This window comes from Schistocerca americana, chromosome 2, assembly GCF_021461395.2.
Source record: "Schistocerca americana isolate TAMUIC-IGC-003095 chromosome 2, iqSchAmer2.1, whole genome shotgun sequence".
NCBI classification, from domain to species: domain Eukaryota; kingdom Metazoa; phylum Arthropoda; class Insecta; order Orthoptera; family Acrididae; genus Schistocerca; species Schistocerca americana.
Genome location: NC_060120.1, coordinates 606,150,130 through 606,175,443, shown reverse-complemented (window position 1 = coordinate 606,175,443; position 25,314 = coordinate 606,150,130). Strand labels below are relative to the sequence as shown.

General features: G+C 40.7%; 1 protein-coding gene across 1 annotated transcript in view; it reads left to right on the top strand.

Moving 5' to 3' along the window:
* Positions 1-9,941: 9,941 nt before the first annotated feature.
* LOC124595379 (deubiquitinase DESI2) overlaps positions 9,942-25,314 on the top strand; it is a 124,605-nt gene continuing 109,232 nt past the window's right edge. The window contains exon 1 of the mRNA XM_047134097.1: positions 9,942-10,065. The gene's annotated coding sequence lies outside the window, so the exon portion shown is untranslated. The remainder of the gene's footprint in view (positions 10,066-25,314) is intronic.

Sequence of the window (25,314 nt, the reverse complement as noted above, 5' to 3'; positions counted from 1 at the left end):
CACTACCGAATTTTCGTTACTTATGTCCAGCAAAAATTAAGCATGTAAACGCACACTTTGTCATAGTGTCATTACATACAAGTAGCATCCTAATGAAAGGATTACTTCCGAACACGGGTTATTTGTCAACATTGCACTGGGCTAATACAGTTGCCGACTATGCAGTTCATGCTCAACTATGGGGTTTTTGCTCAACTTCGCCAAGATTTTGTAAGATTTCTGCCAACTGAGGACTGGATTGAAACTATTTAATAAAAATGCTTCAAATTATTTGATAGAATAATATGTGAAATGGGAAACATCTCACATAACAACATGCTATTTCATACCACTTTAATTTCCTGTTAGGAACGTATTAAACGAAAGCACTGCATTTTATTCTGAAAAATATGCCGCAGATTTTGGTGTCAAGTACAGAAGTAATATCGATCCAGCTGACCTAGTCAACGAAACAGCGGCTTTCAAATTCTAGCAGAAAGAACTGAAGAAGAGCTTTAACGCAGTTTCCCATTTGGATATCTTGAAGTTTTCTTTTTTTAAAAGTATGCTTATTCAAGCACCGAAATAGATTTGACAATATTTATAACAATGCCAGTGACAGCAGCATTTTGTCAATGCAATGTCAGCAAATTAAAGATGGCAAAAAACTACTTCATGTCGAGTGTAGGTGAAGCAGTCTGTCAAATTCAGGTATCTTGTCGATAGAATACAGCACAGCTGCGAAATTTGACTTCAGTGGCATAAGCAAAGAGTTTGCTTCGCTCAAAGCAAGGAAACGAAAACTAAAACTGTAATAAAAACATAATTTTCGGAAAGAAATTATGTTCTCAACACTTACTTACAGCCCTTTTACATTTATCTACAGTCGATAATTTAAGCTTATTAATGATTTGTGAATAACAAATAAAACTCTGTTATTTATTGTACATCATACAAAGAGTGTGCATTCGGTGACAAAAAATAAGACAATAATTTTGCTTTACTTTCAATTTTTTAGAAAGTTTCCGCAGTTTGTGATTAATTTACAACAATCATGCATTTTATTAGTTGTCTGCAATATTTTTCGTATGTTGGCGTTGACGGGGTCTTCATCCACATGCTAGTCTATCCCATATAAACATCTTGATCTCTGCGTAACTACCGCAACCTACATCCGTTTAAACCTGCTTTCTGTACTCGAGTCTTGGTCTCCCTCTAAAGTTATTATCCCTCAGTACTTACTTCCGTCACCAAATGATAATTCCTTGACGCCTCAGGATGTGTTCTGCCGACCGATCCTTTTTTTTACTCCAGTTGTGCCTAAACTTCTTTTTTCATTTAGATTTGTTATTCCATCTATCCACCTAATCTTCAGCATTTTCCTCTAACGCCACATTTCGAAAACTTCTATTCTCTTCTTGTCTGAACTGCTTATCATCCACGTTTCACTCCCGTACAAGGCTACACTCCAGACATATATCTTCAGAAAAGACTTCCTACACTCATATTTATTCAGGACAGTTTTCCATGCTATTGTCAGTCTGTATTTTATTTAGTCGTTACTTTGGCCATCATCAGTTATATTACTGCCCAAAGAACAAGACTCATACGCTACTTTTAGTGTCTCATTTCATAATATAATTCCCTCAGCACCGCCTGATGTACTTCGACGACATCCCATTACCGCTGTTAATTTCTATTGATGTTCATCTCATCTCTTTTCAGAACACTATTCAGTCCGCTAAACCTCACTTTCAAGTCCTTAGCTGTCTCTGACAGAAGTACAATATCAGCAGCAAACCACAAATTCTTATGTTTTCCTCCTGAGCTTTAATTCCATTCCAAAATTTCCCTTTGTTTCCTTCACAGCTTGCTCAACGTAGACTGAATAACATCAAGGATGGGCTACACCTCTGTCCCATTTCGTTCTCAACTAGTGCTTCCCTTGCATTCCCTTCGAGTCTTACAACTGCTGCCTGGTTTCCGTATAAACCTTTAAAATTTCAAGAAGTTAATCCAGTCAACAATGTTAAAAAGTTTCTGTAAATCTACCAATGCTACAAATATAGGTTTCCCTTTCTTCAACCTATCTCCTAAGGTAAGTCGTAGGGTATGTATGGCGCGTTTATAGATTTCTTTGGAACCCAAGCTGGTCTTCCCCAAGGTCAGCCTCTACCAGTTTTTCCATTCTTATTTAAATAATTCGTGCCAATATTATGCAACCACGACTTACGATTTGGTAGTACTTATACCTGTCAACACCTGCTTTCTGTGGAATTGGGATTATTATATTCTTTCTGAAGTCTGAGGCTAATTCGCTTGTGTCTTATGCTGCACACCAGACAAAATAACTTTGTCATGGCTGGCTCTCTCAAGAACCTCGGTAATTCTGAGGGAGTGTCGTCTACTCCAGGGGCCTTGCTTGAGCTTAAGTCTTTCAGTGCTCACTCAAATTATTCAAGCATTATATTTCCTATCTCGTGAATTTTATCAACAGTGGATGCTGCTGAACTCAGTGACTGTTCCTTTATAGAAAAATTTCCGCTACCATTCACAATAAAAGATTATTTATTCATCACACGATCGGTTTCGGACTTGTACCCATCCTCAGGTGTTTATACATTCATGTACATATTTATATTGCTGGAAATCATTGTTTAAATATAAAGAAAATTATTTGCTGGTATTTAAACAGTGATCTCCAGCAATATTAACATGTACATGAATGTTTAAACACCTGAGGATGGGCACAAGCCCGAAACCGGTCGTGTGACGAATACATAATCTTTTATTGTGAGTGGTAGCACATATTTTTCTACACCCTATTTCCTATCTCATCTTCATCTACTTCCTCCTCCCTTTCTGTAATATTGTCTTCAAGCTCGTTTTCCTTGTATAAGTCCTGTATGTATTCCTACCATCTTTCTGCTATCCCTTCTTTGCATAGCACTGGCTTGTTTTCTAAGGTCTTGGTATTCATACAGCTGCTTCTCTTTTCTCCAAAGGTCTCTAATGTTTCTACAAGCAGCATCCACAACTCATCTGGTTACGTTTGTTTCTACAGCCTTGCATTTGTCCTCTACCCCTGACTGCTTAATCATTTTGCACTTTGTGTAAATCTCATTATTTAGACGTCTGTATTCCCTCTCCCTTGCTTCATTGGTTGCATTTTTATAGTTTCTCCTTTCGTCAACCACATTCAATAATTCCTTAATATTCCAAAGATTTCTACTACGCCCTTTTTTATCTATTTCACCTTCTGCTGCCTTCGCTGTTTCATCTTTCAAAGCTACCTGTTCGTTTTGTATTGTATTCCTGTTCCCAGTTTCTGTCCAGCGTTGCATAATGATCCCTCTGAAACTCTCAACATTCTCTGGTTCCTTCAAATTATCCAGGTTGCATTTCCTTAATTTCTTGCTTTTTTGTTGTTTATTCAGTTTTAATCTACAGTTAATAACCAATAAATTGTGGTCAGAGTCCACATCTGCTTCGGGAAATATATTACAGTTTAAAATTTGTTTCCGAAATCTCTGTCTAACGATTATATAATCGATTTGGAACCTTCCAGCGTCCTTAGGTGTCTTCCATTCATACAGCCTTCTTACAAGATTCTTAAACGAAGTATTGGAGATGATTCATTTATGCTCTGTGTAAAATTCTGCCGGAGGGTTCGTTTTATTCCTTTTCCCCGTTCCATTTTCTCCTGCTATTTTTCCATCTCTTCCCTTTCCCACAACCGTATTCCAGTACCCCGCCATAACTAAATTTTCGACTCCCTTATCTATCTGAATAATTTCTTTTATCTCATCATTCATTTCTTCAATCTCTTCGTCATCTGCGGAGCTAGTTGGCATGGAAACTTGTACTACTGAGGTAGCTGTTGCCATTGTGTCTATCTTAACTACGGTAATGGAATCACTATGATGTTCATTGTAGCATACCCGCATTTGTATTTTCTTATTCATTATTAAACCTTTCCTGCATTACTCCTATCTGATTTTGTGTTACTACCCTTGTTCAGCCCTGACAAAAAGCCATGTTCTTCCTGCTACTGTACTACACTAATTCCCACTACAACTAACTTCAGTCTATCCATTTCCATTCTTTAATTCTCTAAGAATTAAGAGATTTATCGTATCACTCTCAGACCCATAGAATGCCAGTTTTGTTTTACCTGATGACGACGTTCTCCTGAGTAGTCCCCGTCCTGAGGTCTAAATGAGGGAACAACTTTACCTCTAGGATATTTTACCAATAGGATGACATCATTATTTAACCACACAGTACAGCAGCATGCCCTTTGGAGAAAAAAAGTGATGGTTGTAATTTCCCCTTGTTTTCAGCTGTTTGCAGTGACAGCACAGAAAGGCGATGTTGGCTAATGTTACAACGCCATATCAGTCGATCATGAAGACTGTTGCTCCTGCAAGTACTTAAAAGGTTGCTGCCCCTCTTCAGGAACCACGTGTTAGTCTGACCTCTTCACGATACACCACCGTTGTGATTGCACCTACGGTATATCTGCCTGTATCGTTTCATCCACATAGCCATTTATGTAATACTTTGGAATAACGCTTCGTTTTTATTAATCCTACCTTACCTTAAAATTACAAAATTTTCTAAGTCCATGTGGGAAAAATTTAAATGAGGCAACTTTTTATGTGTGCGTGGGGAAGGGGGGGGGGGGGGCAGCCTTGCCATTTCTGCCTAGGGTGCAGTAGAGTATCTCGGTACTGCTCTGCGCACGATAATAGTGCTCGTATAGTATTGCGTACATACAGAAAAAAAATTGATGTGGTGTACCTGTTGATCCCCGAACCTTAATGGGTGTTCCATTTCTTAATCGCACTACATTTTAAAAAGAATGTATGAAAAGGCACAACTTTCTCATGTTCTGTTGTTAGATGCAATAGAAAGCGCCACGTTGCAGAGATATCTAGCGAGACGATGACGTCCTTTTGGCTATATTTTAAAAGCATTTATCATACGAAATGCATAGTCGCGCCCTGTCCCATTCAATATTTACAGCATGTTTACACGTTACAGAGAGGAAGGGCTAGACACGCGCTGTTTTAACAGATGACGGCGCGTGAGGCGCGAGTTGTGACAAAGGCGAGTAGGTAGTGCTTTCTGCTAGCGGCAGATGATGCTTAGACTATGCAACTGGTAGAACCAAAGGACACGAAGTAACCCGACCAACAGGGGAATGGCAAGTAGTCTAGAGTGTCACTACCGGTCGAATACAATCAATGCACTTGGCTATTGCAGGACACTTATAGCGTAATCTAGCGCCGTGGCGTGGAGTCAGCGGACGAGAATTTATTTCTCGGTCACAAAATGCATAAAATCCAAACTATTATTTTTATAAGTTAAGCAAGAAGACCAAATGAAAGAGACAAAAGAGAAGAGTAAGTGCGTCCAAGCGCCCTATCGGTAAACAAAATAGAATTAAGATATTGTAGATGTAAGATCTGGAAATACTGGAAATACCTATGACTTAAGAAATTAATGATTTCTAAATGCCCTAAACGATGTTAAAGAGCCAAGTGTCGACAGATAGCGCTTTCACAGCACAATGGAAGTGCGATTATTGAATTTTTATTAATAGAACATGTTTTGAATTAACAGCTGGAATGTTCATTCTGACTACTAATACCCTATTTTAATGTAAAATAAACTATAAATCGGTAAGTGCAGCGGCAGTATGAGGCAGCAGCTTACAGTAGCTGTCTATAGTCATGTTAATTTCTTTATCTTTAATAACAGTTAATAAGAAATAACGGTAGCCTATCTCACCGATTAAAAACTAAGGGTCCCAGCTAAAATCTAAGGAGACTGCGGGAAATCTGGTCAAATTCTGGTCCTAATTCATATGCAGTATGTGTAGTTGCAATAAGCAAAAAAAAAAAATTTGAGAATTTTGCAACGATAAATCTCATTTTATTTAAGTCCTATGTTGACACCGAACAATTCACTTTGAGATTTGGCCGAGAACAGACGTATGGTCATACCAGCGGCGTGCCAGTCGCGGGTTCAGGTGACAAACTTTCTAGGCGACGGTTCCACGTAGGAGTTCTTAAAATTAGTCTTGAACATTAATGGTGAGCCGATACACGTTTGGACTTGCAACAGTAACTTTTGAGCATAAGCACTGGACTTGTAACAGTTTTCGATAGCTAGCTTCACGAGCTGTAATACTGTGTGCCACAACTAGCACTTTCATAATTGCGAGGGATTCAACCTGTAATTGTGTTGCTTTCACGGTCTTAAAGCTTCAATAAATATTTTTAGTGCTTACGGTGTTACATAACCTCCAGAGGAGTGATGTTTATCGCTGGATGTTCTTACTGACGAATGATACTCGCAAATGGGAACCCTAAAACAAATTATAATAGAAGAGGGATTTGTTATTTTATTTTCACGTGATGAGGGATGGCATATGTCTTAAAAATGGGACGGCGATCGCAGTCACTTCGTGAGAGGAAGTACCTACGTGGACACGAATATATGAGCTTCTCTCATCGCCGGACTTCTGTGGACAAGCGCGTGGACCTCTGACAATAACTGTGTTTGGACCCGAATTAAATAATCATAAAATGTTATTCTTATTTCATCGTTCATTGCATAAAACTGTATGTTGCGGTATCGTGTTGGGCAATCTGATTTGACATTTTATGTTATCTAAATTTTATTCTATAAGTTTGTGGCCAATATATGAATTATTTATACAAAAGGTGTCCACATAATTATTCAAGAAAAGTAGATGCAGCAGTATTCCACTTCCCTCCAGCAAGAAGCAAGTAAGGAAGAACCGAATTTTGTTATCGCCGGATCCAAGGCAACTATTGAACAAAAGTAAGAGGTTAAGAAAAACCATATTAAATCTTCATTAATTAATTCGCGTCTACTTCAACGGAAACACTACACGATAAAATTTAACTTGATAGTGTTTGAAACAGTTTTTATTTTTCACCACTCGCCACAATCCTGCTTGCAATTAGCAGTTATTGAGAAGTTAACAACAGTTAACTGCCCTGAAGAGAACCGCAGCAAGACGGTCGAAACGTTGGTAATCTAGTTTCTTTATTGTCTCATAATGACGCGGAATAATACCCAAAATTATTTGATTGGAAATGACACTGGCGCTGGAAGCACACGAACTTATATCAGTTAACAAATCTATTTACTGGGTAATGCGACAGGTGTGTGACCATCCCCTAGAAACCAACGTAGCCAACGAACATTAAATCTAACTAAACAGGAATCCACTGGATGCCTATGTGCACAGGCCGCTGAATATTCAAATGATAGAAGGACCAGTCAGCCGCAAAAATCTAATTTATTGCAGATCAAGATTTCGACTATAAAGTAGTCATCGTCGGTGCATTACCAGAAGAGTCATACAGGTACCAACATGTCAGAGCACAAACTTGTGGCAAATGACACTAGCCTTTACACGGCAGAAACACCATGTAAACGCTAGTGTTATTTGTCACAAGTTTATGTTCTGACATGTTGGAACATGTATGACTACCGGTTATTCAGTGATGGTAACTATGTTATAGTCAAAATCCAGATCTGTAATAAAGTACGGATTTTTGCGGCTGACTGCCGTCCTTCTTTAAATTTGGAACATTAAATCGGTCACGCACTTCATCCCACTGACATTCTAGGATACCAATAGTATTAAAGGGGGACAAGTACATTGCAATCTAAATAAAGCTTTTTAATTTAGAAATGCCGTGATTCGTGTAATAATTATTTTTTTCTACGTGTGATACCGCCATATTACATAAAAGAAAATCATCCTTTGTGACTTTCATTTTTAAACCATTTGAAAAGCTCCCTGATGACACTCTTGAGACTTATAAGCTGTGCATTCTATATAACTGCCACAGTTGTTGGCACTTTTTAAATGAAGGTATCCCTATTTCTTTTGAAGCCATCCCAGTGTCCCAGTTCATCTTGAGCAACGACAGTAGTCGTTATTTCTTAAAAAAAAATCTCCATAGAAACCACTCATACAAGTTCTTTCGTGTACCAGAGCAGGACAAACACTCGTGGAAGAAAGGCTCAGTCCCAGCCGAGGGCCGCGCGTGGTAGACGGGCGATCTGTGGCGTCTAGTCACAATCCGCGCGGCTCCCCCCGTCGGAAGTTCGAGTCTTCCCTCGGGCATGGGTGTGTGTGTTGTCCTTAGGGTAAATTAGTTTAAGTTAGATTAAGTAGTGCGTAAGCTTAGGGACCGATGACCTCAGCAGTTTGATCCCATAAGACCTTACCACAACTTTTCAAATGTTCCCAGCCGAGGAATGTTTCCCGGATGAAACGTTCTCTTTGCGTGCTTGAAATGAACTTTCTTTACAGGTGAAAACTATGTGTCAAACAGGAACTCTAACTCAGAGCTGTGACTTTTGCCGGTAAATCTCTACCATCGAAGCACATCTCACATTTCTATTTACCTCCCTGCGAATTTTTGTGATGAAAGAGAAAAATACTAACTCACAGATTGCGTCTCAACGTAACGAGAATACTTAGACAACGCGAGTGTGTTCACAGAGCTCAGCCAGGTCACTCCACGTCTTGAGTAGAACAATGTTTCTAATCTTGTAGAGTGTCCGCTCCGATAGCTGAATGGACGCCTGCACGGTACCTCAGCGTGTTCGGTCAGAGAGCCGGTTGGCCTCTGTAGTAAAACACTTAGTGGAAGGGTCAACAAACGAACTTGAACGGATATCATGTGGTGTCCGCAACGACCAAACAAAACGATCAACAACGAACAAAATGCAAAAAAAAAAAGAAAGAAAAATTATCATAAAACACATTTCCAGACTATTTCGCCGGCACGGTAGCTCAGTGTGTTCGGTTAGAGAGCTCGCTGATCTTCGTAATAAAAAAAAACTGAGTGAAGGTATCAACGTCCGCTGCAACCAAATACAACGCACAGTAATGAACAAAGTGCAAAAAAAAAAAAAAAGAGCAATGGATAGCGCCGCCAGATCATAACGGAGTGTGTGGTAGGGTGGTGGTTCGTGTTGCTGACACGGTAGCTCAGCGTGTTCGGTCAGAGGGTTAGCTGCCCTCTGTAATAAAAAATAAATAAAAAAAAAACTGAGTTAATGGATCAACGACGAACTGAAACGGGTGCCTTGCAACGTCCGCCCCGAGCAGATGAAAAGAACAAAATGATATTAAAAAAAAAAATTTGGTCAGCGTGACGGACTGCCGTCCTAAGGGCCCCGGGTTCGATTCCCGCCTGGGTCGGGGATTTTTTCCGCTCAGGGACTGGGTGTTGTGTTGTCTTCATCATCATTTCATCCCCATCCGGCGCGCAGGTCGCCCAATGTGGCGTCGAATGTAATAAGACCTGCACCAAGGCGGCCGGGCCTGCCCCGTAACGGGCCTCCTGGCCAATGACGCCAAACGCTCATTTCATTTCCATCTTGTAGAGTATTTACCATTTCAAATGTTAAACGTACTCAGCTTTTGCCAAAAAAAAAAAGAAAATCTGTCAACGTCAGGAGCTATAGAGACCAATTAAAAACGAAGCTGATAAGAGTTCCAAATCCTACGGTCGGAATTGACGCTTAGAATTCTCGTCTCGCAGCGAAGGTATTGTTGCGCACTGGCTAGTGACTTCGTAGTTATGGCAATGATTCTGATGGCGAAGAAAGCACAATCACATATTCTGAATTTTTCTGTCTGGTACTAGGGAATACTACATTTCAATTCAATTTTTTTGTCTCTTTTATTCGCCCAACGCTTTCGAATGAGCCGCTTGATACAGCACGACATCTGCGTTTCTCGAGCTGGACAGCGAATGTGGTTACCCAACGCACGCTGGTATGATACGTTACTGATTCGGCTGGAGAAGGAAAAAAAAGAGAGAGTGCTCTAACAGATATGCCCGTCTCGTATTTATCTGTTGTCGCTTATCGCCGCGGCGGCTAGTCAACCTACTTGAGCTAATCTGCACACTCAGGAAAGAGTTCTGCTTACTGGTTTCGTCTCGGACATTCACTCGTCCATTCATTCGTGCTCCCTAGATTCCACCAAGAAGGACCGTCATGGGTGTTCAACGAGTCAAGGTACACATTAACAAAAGGCGAGCAGAGCATAGAAACTAATTGTACTCTGTATTAACTATTGCTATACTGCTTACTGCTTTTTATGTGGACGACAGCTAAATTTAACCTAGAATATTAGAAAAGAAGCGGTAGCTTTCAAAGTAGCAGTGCTGCTTATTCAGTTGCATTAAATAGCTGCTTTTTATCCGTTGCTTGTCATGAAGGTTTACAATGGGCACTTGTATTTGCCATGAAAGCAGGGTGGCAGTAGTATCCGGTTGTCGCGCTGCCACCTAGTTGCCATGCAAACACAGAATATTGATTATAAAATACATCCTCATCTTCCCGATGACCTGCATTGAAACAAAGTACCGCGAACTCTAACGTATCGACGAGATGAATTCATCACACCTTTGAATTCATACTTGCGCCTCATATTGAGGAAACTGGAATCTGTTTTGTGATTCCTGAAGTTAGGCAAAACACTTATAAGTATTGGTGTGCGCAGAAGCGCAAAGCTAGAACTAGCAAATGGTAGCAGACAGTTGCAATAGTAGCTAGTAGAAATCGCATATTTGTAACGTGTATAGCCATTTTAATTTACACGGAATCAATTAATCGCACATGCACAGTTATCAAGACATGATGTGAAAGCACATCTGCACTGACACATGCCTAATTACGGCCTCATGTAAGCAAGTGGTAGCTCGTAAGTTAGCGTTATTAATGCAACCGATGATTAATTAATTGACCAATAGCAAAATTGCCTTTTATTCAAATTTATTACAACCTGTAATAAATATGATGGAGTGAGTGGATGTGACTCAAGGAGGTGCACAAGTTGAGGCAGACGTATATGTTGTTACAGTTGTATTGGACTCGACATTCATAATTTTGTATTTTTCGTGAGACTTAGATTTTTGGTGCTCATTGGAATATTGTGTATTGTACGCTCATATGCACAGCTCGGAGAGTGTCCAGCGTCACAAGACGCATCTTTCGAGGTATATTACTCACGTCTTTTGTGTGTTGAATTTAAACGGTGTCCCAAAAAGATATATTTGTGAACCACGCGAGAGGATTCGAGTGCTGCGAGGTATATAAAAGTGTAAAAATGGTGCGCGGGGTCAGTCTGTCATTCTTGGCCGCAGTCCGTCATTCTGTCATATTGCAGAAGAGCTGCTTGCTGCAGTCAGCCTGTGAGACGTGTAACTCCGCCTTATGAGACCGCACATTATCAACTGATAAAACTGTATCGGGATTTGCCGGACTCTCAAGTAAGTTAGGTGACAGATTATATTTGAGAAGGTTTTCAACTTAAGCCTCATTTAGACCCAGTTCTGTTGAGTGAAATATTCTCGAAGGAAGGAAGCAGGAAGATTAGTGTTTAGTGTTCCGTCGACATCTAGATCATTAGAGAGGGAGCACGAGCTCTGATGAAGGAAGGATGGAGAAAGGAAAGCGGCTGTGCCCTTCCATAAGAACCATCCCGGCATTTTCCTTAAGCGATTAAGGGAAAACGCGGCAAACCTACATCAGTACGAGTATTTGAACCGTGGTCTTCCTGAACGCGTCGGGTGTTTCGATCACTTTGAATTTACTACAGGCATTGGTTTTGGTGATAGGAAATTTTGCGTCTGTTTTTGGGCTCTGGCCTTGGACCACTGTTAGGCAGTTTTATAGACTGTCAAACTTTGAATATTTTCGATACTCTGCAACTTGAACTTTTATTTCATTTTGTTCTGCGGCTGCAGGACTTGATCTTAATTACAAACATTTCACTAAGTTTGTTTTTGCTAAACCAAGGTGCGACGGGACGTGCCCACAGTTTGTAGAACTCAAGGTGATTGTTACTTACGTAATATAATAAAAGTTGGTAACTCTTGCATTGCTGACGTGAGATTAAAAATAATCACAGTATAAAATTACAAGAGAAAGCCCTCTCAGAGTGAAACCTAATAAAAGAAATTGCATAACTATTGGAGTAGGTAAGCTAGACGTGCACTAGAGACATCACAAATGACGCGATCCGCGAGTAGTAAAGTAGTAGCTGGCTGTCGCAAGTATCCCCATTTTTCTTTCTTTTTAAACAGAGCTTCTGATGATGACACACAAAGAAGCAGAATCTGATGTCGATACTGTGGTCTGAAGCTGGGGAATACATTAAATGAATTTCTATATTACGTTTCAGATCGCTCTTATACAAGGAGCTGAAATATCTCTGAGGCTAAATTGGTTAAATAATACTCGCAGGACTGAGGGAAAACTAAAATCATTTTTGGCGGGAATAAATAGCTTTTCCCACAGTTTGTGAAGCGTAAGAGTCAACCGACTACTGCATACCCTTGGTGGGTCTCTGGAACTCTCACCGAGTCAGTTGAGGGCTATACCTCAAAGATTGATAGGATTATTTGTGAAAGACTGTAGTTCCCATTTATAATACGCTTTGATCTATTCTTCTATAAGTAAGTACCAGATAAACCGCGCATAGGAAGCATCATCATAGCCCTGGATGAATAAAAAAATCGTATTATTAAAGCTATCAGAATGTAACCGAGGGAGTAACGCGTAAGTCTTCTAGGAAGATGTTGAACTGACTGGTTACGTCTATAATGATGTTACATTTGATTGTGCTGTAGTATTTCACGCATGTGTTACACCACTCACCGCTACCTCAAGTTCGGTTCTAAACTGAGTGCAAAGTACGATAATCTGATTTAAATTAGTTGCCATCTGGCGTTCAAAGTCCAAAGTTGTGAGGTTGTCGCGAGATGTAATTGTTACAGCCAACCGCCACAGCGGGTCCACACACTGCGGCGACAGAAAATTCACTTAAAGTCTCTACCTACTAGGAAAAATATCGCTTAAAATATCTGTAATTCACGTACGGTACGGAGTTCTACAGCGTTCGAAAGTGTGTCAAAAGCAAAAGTGAAGTTGGTGGCGCAAGTCCGCGGAAGGGCTATTGGCCTGACTGTACAGTCTTTCCTTTCTGCGGCGTTAGGAGGGGAGGGTGGCGAGCGCATCGCCCTAGTCGCCTGGAGTGGACCTGGGGCTTCCTAGACGGACTGGAACGAGGAAAAATCTCCGCCCCTCTCCGAGTTTGAACCGGAGACCTCCAGAGCCTGCTTTAGCGCTCTAGCCGCCATTCTCAGTTCTGAGTAGAGCAAGTCTTATAAAGTTTTTGAAACGGAGTAAATTTCCCACCTGGGGAATAGCTTCAAATGTCAAATCTCAAAAACTATTTAATCCTAGAAATACTTTCCTTTCGTTGATAGTCAGTATAATTCCTCTCGGCAACTGATCTTGCTAAAGTGCCATATCATATTGCGTTTGCCGGCCGGAGTGGCCGAGCGGTTCTAGGCGCTACAGTCTGGAGCCGCATGACCGTTACGGTCGCAGGTTCGAATCCTGCCTCGGACATGGATGTGTGTGATGTCCTTAGGTTAGTTAGGTTTAAGTAGTTCTAAGTTCTAGGGGACTGATGACCTCAGATGTTAAGTCCCATAGTGCTCAGAGCCATATTGCGTTTGCTGCAAAGAAGCATTGGAAAACAGTGAGTTCTCTGTTGTTGTTTTTTTTTATTTTGTCAGTATTTAACATGTAACAAGCATGAAGTTTAAAGTTTAATGATCCCACAAATCACGAAAACACTCTGAAATTCATACGAGGTCACACTAAGAATTTTATTTGGGGCCAAAGTTAGGTTTTTACTTAAAGTTGGAGATATTTTCGCGTGCGGATTAGTTTCCTACTTTAGCATTAGCAGATTCAATATTTAACACAGCGGAAACGGCAACATAATTATTGTAAACCAATGACAAAGGCAGGTTTCCATTAGTGTAGTGATGGTGGGTACAGTCCTGCGCACTATAGCCGTTAAATGGCAATTTGTTTAAATCCGTCTATAAATACAAACACATCGAGCTCCTATTACAAATTCCATAAATCCAAATTGCGATAAATCACAAGGATGTGGAACGTGCCAGGTTTTCAAGCAGGGAGATACAGTACACTTAATAAAACGTATGTACAATGACAAAAATGTAGTATAAATTGGAGAATAAGTTTAAAGGTTGAGATGAAGTTAGCAAGACACAGTTCACGTAACACATAATTACAGAAAACAAATTTAGATACAGTGAAGAGATTTGTACGCTGTCCATCTTCCACATTTATGGCTAACGCGTAACAAATATAGAGTCTCAAAACATAAAATACAAATAATACAAATCTGACCCAGCAGACTTGTGGTGGGAACCAAGTAGAAGAAACAGTAGGCACCCGATTCGATGCAAAGATGTAAAATAATCTGGTCATTGTAGCAACTGTATTGTAACTAACGCGGAACAAGGTTCGAACACAGGTGCAACTAGAAACACCGAATACACAATCTCAGATACGGGAATTCTGCGTGTTGTCACAGGGCATTACTACCATTGAACTACTTGGTTACAGCTGTAGTAATTACCCGAGTCACAATGAATTTCTACATCTCGTTAACTGAGAAAACACGGGAGAGTGGAAATGTTATTTTATATATACGAAATAAAACAGTGTTGTTATGCTCCAATACAGCTGCAGATTTCTTTAGCTGTTATTTATAAAATAATATTATTTTATGTGTTTGTTCGAGTGCTACGGAAATTACGCAAGAGTTACGTTCTTCCCTCCCATTTGTATTTTTCAGAACTGATGTCCAGTATATGTACATAATATACCAGTAAACACTCGCTGGAAGTTATGCTGTAGATCTTTTTCGATATTACTTTGCTAACCCTCAATTTAATGACGATCATTCTGACCACCCATTAGTTGTTTTTGGAGTGCACTTGCTGTTGATAACCAGTAGTTTCGCAAGTAGCGCTAGAAAACGTTATCTACCACATAAAATGTTTTATTAATTGCATTTATATTTTTGTCTTTCAATTTAATCAAACATATAGCATGCAGTCCTTTTTTTTTGGGGGGGGGGGGGGGGGGGGGCGTTGTCAACAACGAATGTAGACCTCGGGTACACTACCTCAAACTTCATTTCGTATTCACATTGGTCGGCTTCGGCAGTTCACAAAGGCTTTACGACTCCACATCCGAGCGACATATCGCAGCGATCTTGGCAGCGATATCGCTTGCAGTCAATCGCTCGCTTACTTTCCGCCACGTAACGAGCGATTTACCATACTGTTTTAACCAGTGTTTCGAACTTTGCTGTTTTGTGAACAATTGGTATTGAGAATAGACTACGTTTAGTAGCGGTGGTAATTTATACGTTGACAAGAACACGTAAAAATACCAAACGGAAATTGAAAACTTGTTTTGGGGCGTTTTTGAAAATATAGGCTATCCACTAAGGAAGTGTTCAGATTCAAATTATTTTCAAGCAATTCCTTATTAGCTTGGTCCATTTCTTCTGTCGCAGTTTTGCCGTGTTCCAGTGGCTCTTATCGTGTTGCTGCACGAAATTATGTCTCCTTGAACATGCATACATTTTGGTGATTTGATTAATGCTTTGCTTGGAATTGTGCCATACAACTCGTGACGTGATTTAATCCTGTCCCAACCACGTCCATTTATGGTTACTTTCTATGATGTTCTGATACTATTTGTGACTCACGCAAAAAAGACCTTTAAATATACTTATGCAGATATGGTGGCTGGCGGGGGGAGGGCGTGTCTCGTTAACTTAGTTGAGCTGTATACATCTTTCCAGTCTGTATTTCCCAAATACATTATAAAGTCCACTGTTCTTTTTTTAAGCATTAGTCTTACTGTTCAAGTATTTACACATGGCTGTGCACTCTCTATATGTCTACAAAAATGTTATCAATAGGAGCACTGCTGCCAATAACTCTTGTTGTTAACTGTGTAAGAGTTAGATTAAATGAAATGACAAATAATGTAGACATAGCTCTAGAATAGATGTTTCATAAAAACATTAAATTAAAATCTCCATTTAGTATCACCTTATTCTATTTAGAAGTTAAAAAGGTTTAATAATACATTAAGTTGTTTATGAATACTCAAAATCACCAGCTGGAACCCAGTATGCTGTGACTGTTACTATGAACTTCACTTTAATTTCTACTACATCACAGGCTTCAAAATGCTGGCCACAGCTAAAGTTAAGAGTATCAGTATTTTTAGATCTGAACTCTCTTTTAATACAAATGTCAACTCCACTTTCAAATTCAAATTTCAGAGTCGCTCATGCTCCTTGTCTAACTCCATAAATTCAAACGTAAAAGTCCTTACTCCACCGTGCCATAACGAAAGAAACTAAACATGTCTGCATCTCGTGGTCGTGCGGTAGCGTTCTCGCTTCCCACGGCCTGGTTCGATTCCCGGCGGGGTCAGGGATTTTCTCTGCCTCGTGATGACTGGGTGTTCTGTGCTGTCCTTAGGTTAGTTAGGTTTAAATAGTTCTAAGTTCTAGGGGACTGATGACCATAGATGTTAAGCCCCATAGTGCTGAGAGCCATTTGAACCATTTTTGAAACTAAACATAATCACGCTTGTTGACTAGACCTGGACAATCGACTCCGTCAAAACTAGCCGTATTGTTACACAGAGCGACTGGTCGCTTGCAATTCATAAGACTGCTCGAGAATTACGAGGGATCAGCGATTCATCGCTGCGATTTGTGCGTACATGTGAGAATCTCGCGCAATCCGTCAAGATTTAAAGAAGGCCGAAGGGTCGAGAGGGAGACCAATACCCCTCACACCACTAGGCGCGGATTGGGGGGGGGGGGGGGGGGGGGTAACGAACGTGTTTCATTGGAGGGCATTATGACAACCCAAGAAGCAAAATCACTTTAATAGCGACTGATGTAAAAATTACATTTGTTTTAAAACATTTTATACAAGAGTGTTGGAACTATAATAGTGGCAACTATTTATTTACAGCTCGTACAAAATAGATACGTGTTTCAAAGTTTTACTGACCTTCAAAGTAGTCACCAGCATTGTGTATAACCCGTTGCTAGCGACGTGGAAGTCGCAGGATACTCTTAGCAGTGCCGGTTGTGTTGACAGTTCGAGCGGCGCGGTCTATTGCCCGACGAATTTGTAGCAGTTGTGAAGCGAATGCCGTTAAGTGTTTCCTTCAGTTTAGATGTTTAAATGTGTGTGAAATCTTATGGGACTTAACTGCTAAGGTCATCAGTCCCTAAGCTTACACACTACTTAACCTAAATTATCCTACGGACAAACACACACACCCATGCCCGAGGGAGGACTCGAACCTCTTTACGTTCTTGAGCATTGTCCTGCAAAATGGTGGTCAGGTGCTGCAGAAGGTATCATCACTTCTGTCTCTAAGCTGATCGTAGGCTGTGTTCCAAAAATGAATCAGTAACAGCTTGCACTGTACGTGCTTGAGCATTGTCCTGCAAAATGATGGTCAGGTCCTGCAGAAAGTGTCATCACTTCTGTCTCTAAGCTGGTCGTAGGTTGTGTTACAAAGATAATCAGCATAGAGACAGAAGTGATGACACTTTCTGCAGGACCTGACCATCACTTTGCAGGACAATTCTCAAGCACGTACAGTGCAAGCTGTTACTGATTTGTTTGACTGATGGGGCTGCTAAGTACTATACCACCTACTGCACTCCCCTGACTGATATTAGCCTCGTAAGTTCAACTCGATTTCTAAACTGAAGGAAACACTTCACGGCATTCGCTTCACAACTGTTATAAATTCGTCGGGAAATAGACCGCGCCGCTCGAACTGTCAACAGAACTGGCATTGCTAAGAGTATCCTATGACTTCCACGTCGCTGGCAATGGGTTATACACAATGCTGGTGACTACTTTGAAGGTCAGTAAAACTTTAAAACACGTATCTATTTTGTACGAGCTGTAAATAAATAGTAGCCACTATTAAAGTACCAAACCTCGTATATTTAATTGGGCAGTTTTCAAGAATGAATACCTACGCGTCTGTGGCTCGTTAAAATGAGGACGTGGCGGCAGATTATATCTGAACGTAATGAGGGGGAAGGAGAGACAGTGAAAATCTGTGACTAGTTTTGCGGATATTACGATGCGTAAATTGGTTCAGGAAGTTGATTAGTACATCCTCAAGCGTGCCTTGTGCCGCACGCGAACGTGTTCTTGTTTTACGAAATCATCTTCTGCAAATGAGCAGTATTTTGTGGCATATTCGTGGAAGGGTAGCGAATGTGGTGTATGGACAATGAATGTAGATTTTAGATTCTTGATTTGTGGCACAACGAAATTAACAAGAACAAATGTAACTGAAAGAAGTATGGAGTATTTGTTGAAATTTTGTTTACAAGCAGGAAACGGACGAGGAAACGAAACCACTGACTTTACAATATTCTAATTCAAAACAAAACTTCCATGACGACAAAGAAACGAGCTGTTAACTGTTTTCCGTGCGGTTCTAGGCGCTTCAGTCTGGAACCGCGTGGCCGCTACGGTCGCAGGTTCGAATCCTGCCTCGGGCATGGATGTCTGTGATGTCCTTAGGTTACTTAGGTTTAAGTAGTTCTAAGTTCTAGGGAACTGATGACCACAGATGTTAAGTCCCATAGTGCTCAGAGCCATTTGTTAACTGCTTTTGTACACAACACTGATGAAGAGGAATGTTCCCTATATCGCAAGAGGTGCTACAACTATAACGATTCCAACTAGTTTGCAGAAAGGCGCTGCAACAGCTCTTGCTTATCGTTGGCAGTCTTCATCGCTTAGTTCTAAAACTAAAGTTACGCCCAGCGAGAAATGTGTTTCGTTTTATACCGAATGCGTTGGATAACTCGATGTTAAAACAAAATGACAAATAAACACAATAGCATGACCACCTCCCCTTCTCCCCCACATTGGTGATAAAATTTTAATAGCAACTTTTTTTTTCTTAGTAAGCCTCACACACACACACACACACACACACACACACATACACACGCGCACGCGCGCGCGCACGCGCGCGCGCTCGCGTTCAAGCATGCACACACACATCACGTGTAAAGACCAACACATTCCAGCGCGTAAATTGCTGTCGCATGTGCAGAATGTATTTTTCTCTAAATTAATTACTGAGAAATAACCGCAACTTTTGTATTCAAGTGTATGTTGGTAAAATGTCACTCCGCAGAGCATCACTATTACGAAGGAAGTCACAACTACATATTTTCTGAGTACCGGTACGTCTTCCGTATTATCTCGTTTGTTGATACATCTAATTTTGAATATATTGCACCACTGAACTTACCTAAATAAAATATTTATCCGTTTAGTCAATAAAATACATATTCACTAATAATGGAATGAGGAACATTATGAAGTAATGTGAAGCTTTTGTTTCAAAGAGAATATTTACCAGGAACACGACATAGCTGTTTTTCTTTGCTTAGCTTTAGTACTTTGTTCGAGATTTTCTTCTTCCATATGAAGTTGTCATTGTTAGTTTGTCTCAAGCCCTTAAGATTGCAGTTATCACTACACCTTATTTAAACCTTTTCCAGTCTCATACTTTTATTTTCATGTACAATTGATATTTTAACCAATGTAGTATCAAGATCTATTTTTGAAAGAAACCAAGTGTGAATTAACAGTACTGTAGCACGTTAACGACGCTCTGTGGCAATGGCAGCGTCATCTCATAATGATTTTCTTACGAACATCTTTTGTGAAAATTATAAATAACTGAAGCCGTAGAATTCAAACATTTCCACGGGCGATATTTCTTTGTATGAGCGCAAACAACGTTTTTACGCGATGTACCAAAGCCTTTAATCTGTTGTAGAGTTAAGTCTATTTCGACTTTTTGTTACTTTATCCCCAAAATTTCTCTCAGTGCCTATATAAGACTGATAAGTTTCGGCAGACTTACAGAACACGAATAATAAATAAATGTTTTCAAGTGTGACTGGATTATAGAATCAGTGTGAACGCGTGAGCACGTCAAAATATTATCTCTCGACATCAAACCACGTCAGGTAGATGGGCTTACAGCGCTTCAGGTCTGTTAGGTCGGTATGGTCATGCTGGTGTAAATGAACTGTGTAAAATTTTGGAAATAAAATAATGAACAGCCGATGTGGAAACGGCGACTTAACCCTTTGACAAACTGCCAGCACGAAGTCTGTGATCCAAACCTGACGGCCGGCCGGTGTGGCCGTGAGGTTCAAGGCGCTTCAGTCTGGAACCGTGTGACCGCTACGGTCGCAGGTTCGAATCCTGGCTCGGGCATGGATGTGTGTGATGTCCTTAGGTTAGTTAGGTTTAAGTAGTTCTAAGTTCTAGGGGACTGATGACCTCAGATGTTAAGTCCCATAGTGCTCAGAGCCATTTAAACCATTTGAACCAAACCTGACGAAAACATCTAGGGAAGTAATTGAAACACGGTGGAAGAAAAAACGACGTCATTAGCTCAGCTGCAAAAACAGAAACTTGGACATCATTGCATTATCATTCCATTTGGATTGAAGTTTATCTAACTTGAGACTAATACAACAGTGTCCATGACAAAATAAAGATGGTTTAGGTAATCTATCACTTTCGACCCTGCATTCGGGGTACTATTATTTCTTCTTCTGATATTTTGACTGATACTCTTCCAGCCATCTTCAAGGGGACTCGCTGGCAGAATTAAGGCTGTGACCGCTTCCTCTAGGGCTTTTGAAAATAGTATAGGTTTACCACAGTTCCGATAAATTCTAATGGAAGTTGTAGCTCAAAAAATGGTTCAAATGGCTCTGAGCACTATGGGACTTAACTTCTGAGGTCATCAGTCCCCTAGAACTTAGAACTACGTAAACCTACCTAACCTAAGGACATCACACACATGCATGCCCGAGGCAGGATTCGAACCTGCGACCGTAGCGGTCGCGCGGTTCCAGACTGAAGCGCCTAGAACCACTCGGCCACGAAGTTGTAGTATTGATGTATATATGCACTGATGAGTCTCAACATTATTACCACATCTACATCAACACTTATACTGTGCAAACCACTGTGGAGTGCTTGGCAAAGGGTAATTCCCATTTTACCAAAATGTGTGTGAATTGCTAAGGGACCAAACTGCTAAGGTCATCGGTCCCTAGTCTTACACACTACGTAACCTACCTTAGACTAACTTCCGCTAAAGACAACACCCATGCCCGAGGGAGGGCTCGAACCTCCGACGTGGGCAGCCGCACGAACAGTGGCAAGGCGGCCCAGACCCCCATATTACCAGTTATTAGCGCTCTTTCCCTTACCATTCACGTATGGAGCGCAGAAGGATAATTGCCCAACGCCTCTCTGCGTCTAATCTTGTCTCCGCTATGCTTATAGGACCGATACGTACGGGGTCATAGATGTACACTTCAAGTTGGTTCTTGGAATTTTCTAAGTAGACTTTCTTGGGGTAGTTTGCGTCTGTCTTCAAGAGTCTGCCAGTTCAATGCTTTCAGCATCTCCGTGACACTCTCCCACGAGTAAAACAACCCTGTCATCATCCGACCTTCCCTTCTTTCTATACGCTCAATATTCCTTGTTAGCTCTGTTATGCATGGTCCCACACACTTGAGGACACAGACTGTCCCCAGAGGAATGGTCAATGCACAGGGATATGAGAGAAACAATCATGTGAAGCAAAAACGTCTAGGCCGACCGAGGTGGCCGAACGGTTCTAAGCGCTACAGTGTGGAACCGCGCGACCGCTACGGTCGCAGGTTCAAATCCTGCCTCGGGCATGGATGTGTGTGATGTCATTTGGTTAGTTAGGTTTAAGTAGTTCTAAGGTCTAGGTGACTGATGACCTCAGACGTTAAGTCTCATAGTGCTCAGATCCATTTTTAAAAAAAACGTCTAGTAAACAAGGGCTCTGAAATGTGTACCTTAAGAGCTAAGAGCACTTCCTGATTAGATGTGTGTGGCGGGGAGGGGAGAGAGATTTTAGGGCAAAGGTTACGATTATAAGCTTTTCTCACTGTGTCACGTGGCCCCTATGCCACCACGCGACATTCAGTCCCACACTGGACAGTGTTCATAATGTTCTGGCTCGTAAGTGTACACTTCAGTTTGTTAAACTGTTCCCTTCTGGAACAAATCCTTCGGTGAAGCATAATAATTTTTGTAGATGAATAAATGAAAATAAAACAAGACTGTCCATCTTTGAAGAAAATAATCAGTGGTCTTGGCCAATTTTGAAAGTAGCTGCTGTTTTAGAATAACTTTTATGGAGCTTATTGGCAGTTCTGAGGTGTACGTTCACTGTGAAGTTAACACATCTTTGTATAGGTGCAGAGCGTGTGCCTGGTCAAGATAAATGAATCAGTGGCCATTCATAGGGAGAGTCAAAGGAGAAGGTGAAATGTGCATTTTAAGAATTACGGTTTATTCCCGGTTTGGGGCCAAGAGATGATGTTACAAGACTGACTGTCACACATGAGAAATAAATCAGTAGTACAGCAGATACAAGAATATGGCGACAAACGTCTGGTGTCTGATATAAAGGAAGATCTTGAACTCCCTATGGATGCGTTTAGAAGGCTGGAACTGACAAAAATAACAAGGCAGTGAAGTATTTTGCGATGTCGCTGTTCGGGACTTCTCTTCTGTCCACGTAATTTACCCTGGAAGGGACACACATCAAGGATTTACTGAATGATTCATTTGGGCCTGGGAAATGACGATGAGGAACCTCAGGCTGCAGAAGAAGAAAATGTGCTATGCTGAACTGCCACCAGTTGAAGGTGACAGTGAAGGTGCTAAATTGTGCTACTGCTAAAGACTCATTCTTTGAATGCTGTAATTTATGACAGCAATTATCTGTCACCTTATTTATGTCATTTCATTGTAGCCATTTTTGTTACTGTTTTTGTGGAATAAAAAAAAAAAGATGTTTATGGCTCGGACTCTTTTGTTATTCCACCAATTATTCAGAAAGTTTCCCAAACTAACATTATCTTTAACAAATTAGTTACATTACTGAATAAAAATTATTTTCTTTTTGTCCAACAACACAATTCGTGGCGGTGGGTTTTCCATTTTTCATTGTAAAGTATATAAGGAGAATCGGGTTTTTAATCAGAATAACAAATTCGATTGGGGGACATTCAATTTTTATACATACAATAATTATAAACAAGAACTGCAATGGTAATTATCGTAAAAACAAACAAACCAATAATTTTTGCGTCATCTTGCGCAACATATAAAAGCGGATTTTTTACAATCACAGGGCGTTTTCAATAAGTTTGTACAAAAATATGCCCCATTAACATTTACGAAAATGTTTTGAGTTTCTGATCATTTTGAGGCAAACTAGGCATATTGAATCATGTCTCGGAATATTGGTGACGATAACTGATGGTGAATTATAGAATGAATTTTTATACAGTCTTCCAGGGGATTAATTTCACGCTTCTCCTGTAACAATGCGCTGCAATTTTGCAAGCAACAGAAGGAAAAAAAAAGTGCCAGAGGAGGAATAGAACCCGAGACCTAAACATGTAGGCCAGATTTTTTTATTTATTTATTTTTTTTTATTCCACAAAAACAGTAACAAAAATGGCTACAATGAAATGACATAAATAAGGTGACAGATAATTGCAGTCATAAATTACAGCATTCAAAGAATGAGTCTTTAGCAGTAGCATCTTCACTGTCACCTTCAACTGGTGGCAGTTCAGCATGGCACATTTTCTTCTTCTGTAGCCTGAGGTTCCTCATCATCATTTCCCAGGCCCAAATTAATCATTCAGTAAATCCTTGATGTGTGTTCCTTCCAGGGTAAATTACGTGAACAGAAGAGCAGTCCCGAACAGCGACATCGCAAAATACTTCACTGCCTTGGTATTTTTGTCAGTTCCAGCCTTCTAAACGCATCCATAGGGAGTTCAAGACTTTCCTTTATATCAGACACCAGATGTTGGTCGCCATATTCCTGTATCTGCTGTACTACTTATTTATTTCTCATGTGTGATTTGCAGGTGCTAGGCCAGACGGCGGCTCGGCAACGGACTAACATTTTATACTCATAAGGCACCTAAGAAACTTTGGATCAAGTTTTCTCAGGATTTTCCGAGTAGTGCGTCCTAATATTTTAACCACGAGAGGTGTTAGGGGTCCTCTTTCACCACACAAAATTTCGGACAAATCCCGGACCCCACGGTCGTGCCGTCTCCTTGTGAAATGTGCTACTAGACCACCCATAAGAAAACTGAGCGATATCAACGCTAGTCTTCGGGGTCCTAATCACATCGCAGAGGCCTAAAAAAAAGGGGTGAAATGTAGGTAAGAGGGGGTGTGATGACCTTCCCTTCGTGTGACACGTACACGATGGCATTGGGTAGAATTTTGATGAAATCTGGTGCTAATGTGCCGTTATTAACTCACCTTACATCACGCATGAACTTCTGGGCTCTGACCTTTTTTTCGCATGTGTTGATATCTTGATGTTTGAAGTGCTGCCGAGCCCGAAGGGTGACATAGCAGGGCATCACGCTTTTGCACAATTTCTGAGAAAGGTTGTAGGCATGTTTGATCGAAATTTCAAACTCCTGCGTCGCAATGGTAGACAGTTATGTGGTCTCAAAAAAGTGATGAAAAAGATAAATTAAACTTACAGTGATATAGCCTGAATATTCGGGATTTTACGAGCGGCGTTCAATAAGTAATGCAACAGATTTATTTCTCGAACAGTTTTGGTTGGAAAAAATGTGGCATTTGTTGTGGGACATCGCTTCAGCCTCTATAGCTTCATGAAGTTCCGAAAGGTGGCGACGCTATACGTAGCCTTCAAAACAGGTGCGTTCCAAACAGAGAGCTATCATTGATTTCTTTTGGTGGAAAACCAGAGCATCGTAGATATTCACAGGCGCTTGCAGAATGTCTACAGAGACGTGGCAGTGAACAAAAACAACGGCGAGTCGTTGGCCGAGGCATCTGTCAATCGTACTTTGGCGAGAAGTGTAGCTGTGGTAGAGAGTCAAATGCTTCCTGTAAATCAAGAAATACTGTTTCTGCCTGACTACCATGTTATGTGGCTTTCAGAATGCCGTGTAAGAAAAGTGCGAGCTGGGTTTTAAATGGTCGATATTTTCGGAACCCATGCTGGCTGGCATTAAGAAGGTCATTTTTTTCGATATACGTCATTATATTTTAGCTCAGAATATGTTCTAAGATCCTACAGTGAATCGAGGTCAAGGATATTGGACAGTCATTATTTGGATCACTTCTGCTGCCCTTTTTGTAGATGGGTGTGACCTATGCTGTCTTTAAATGACTGGACGCATTTTTTTTTCGAGGGATCTTCGAT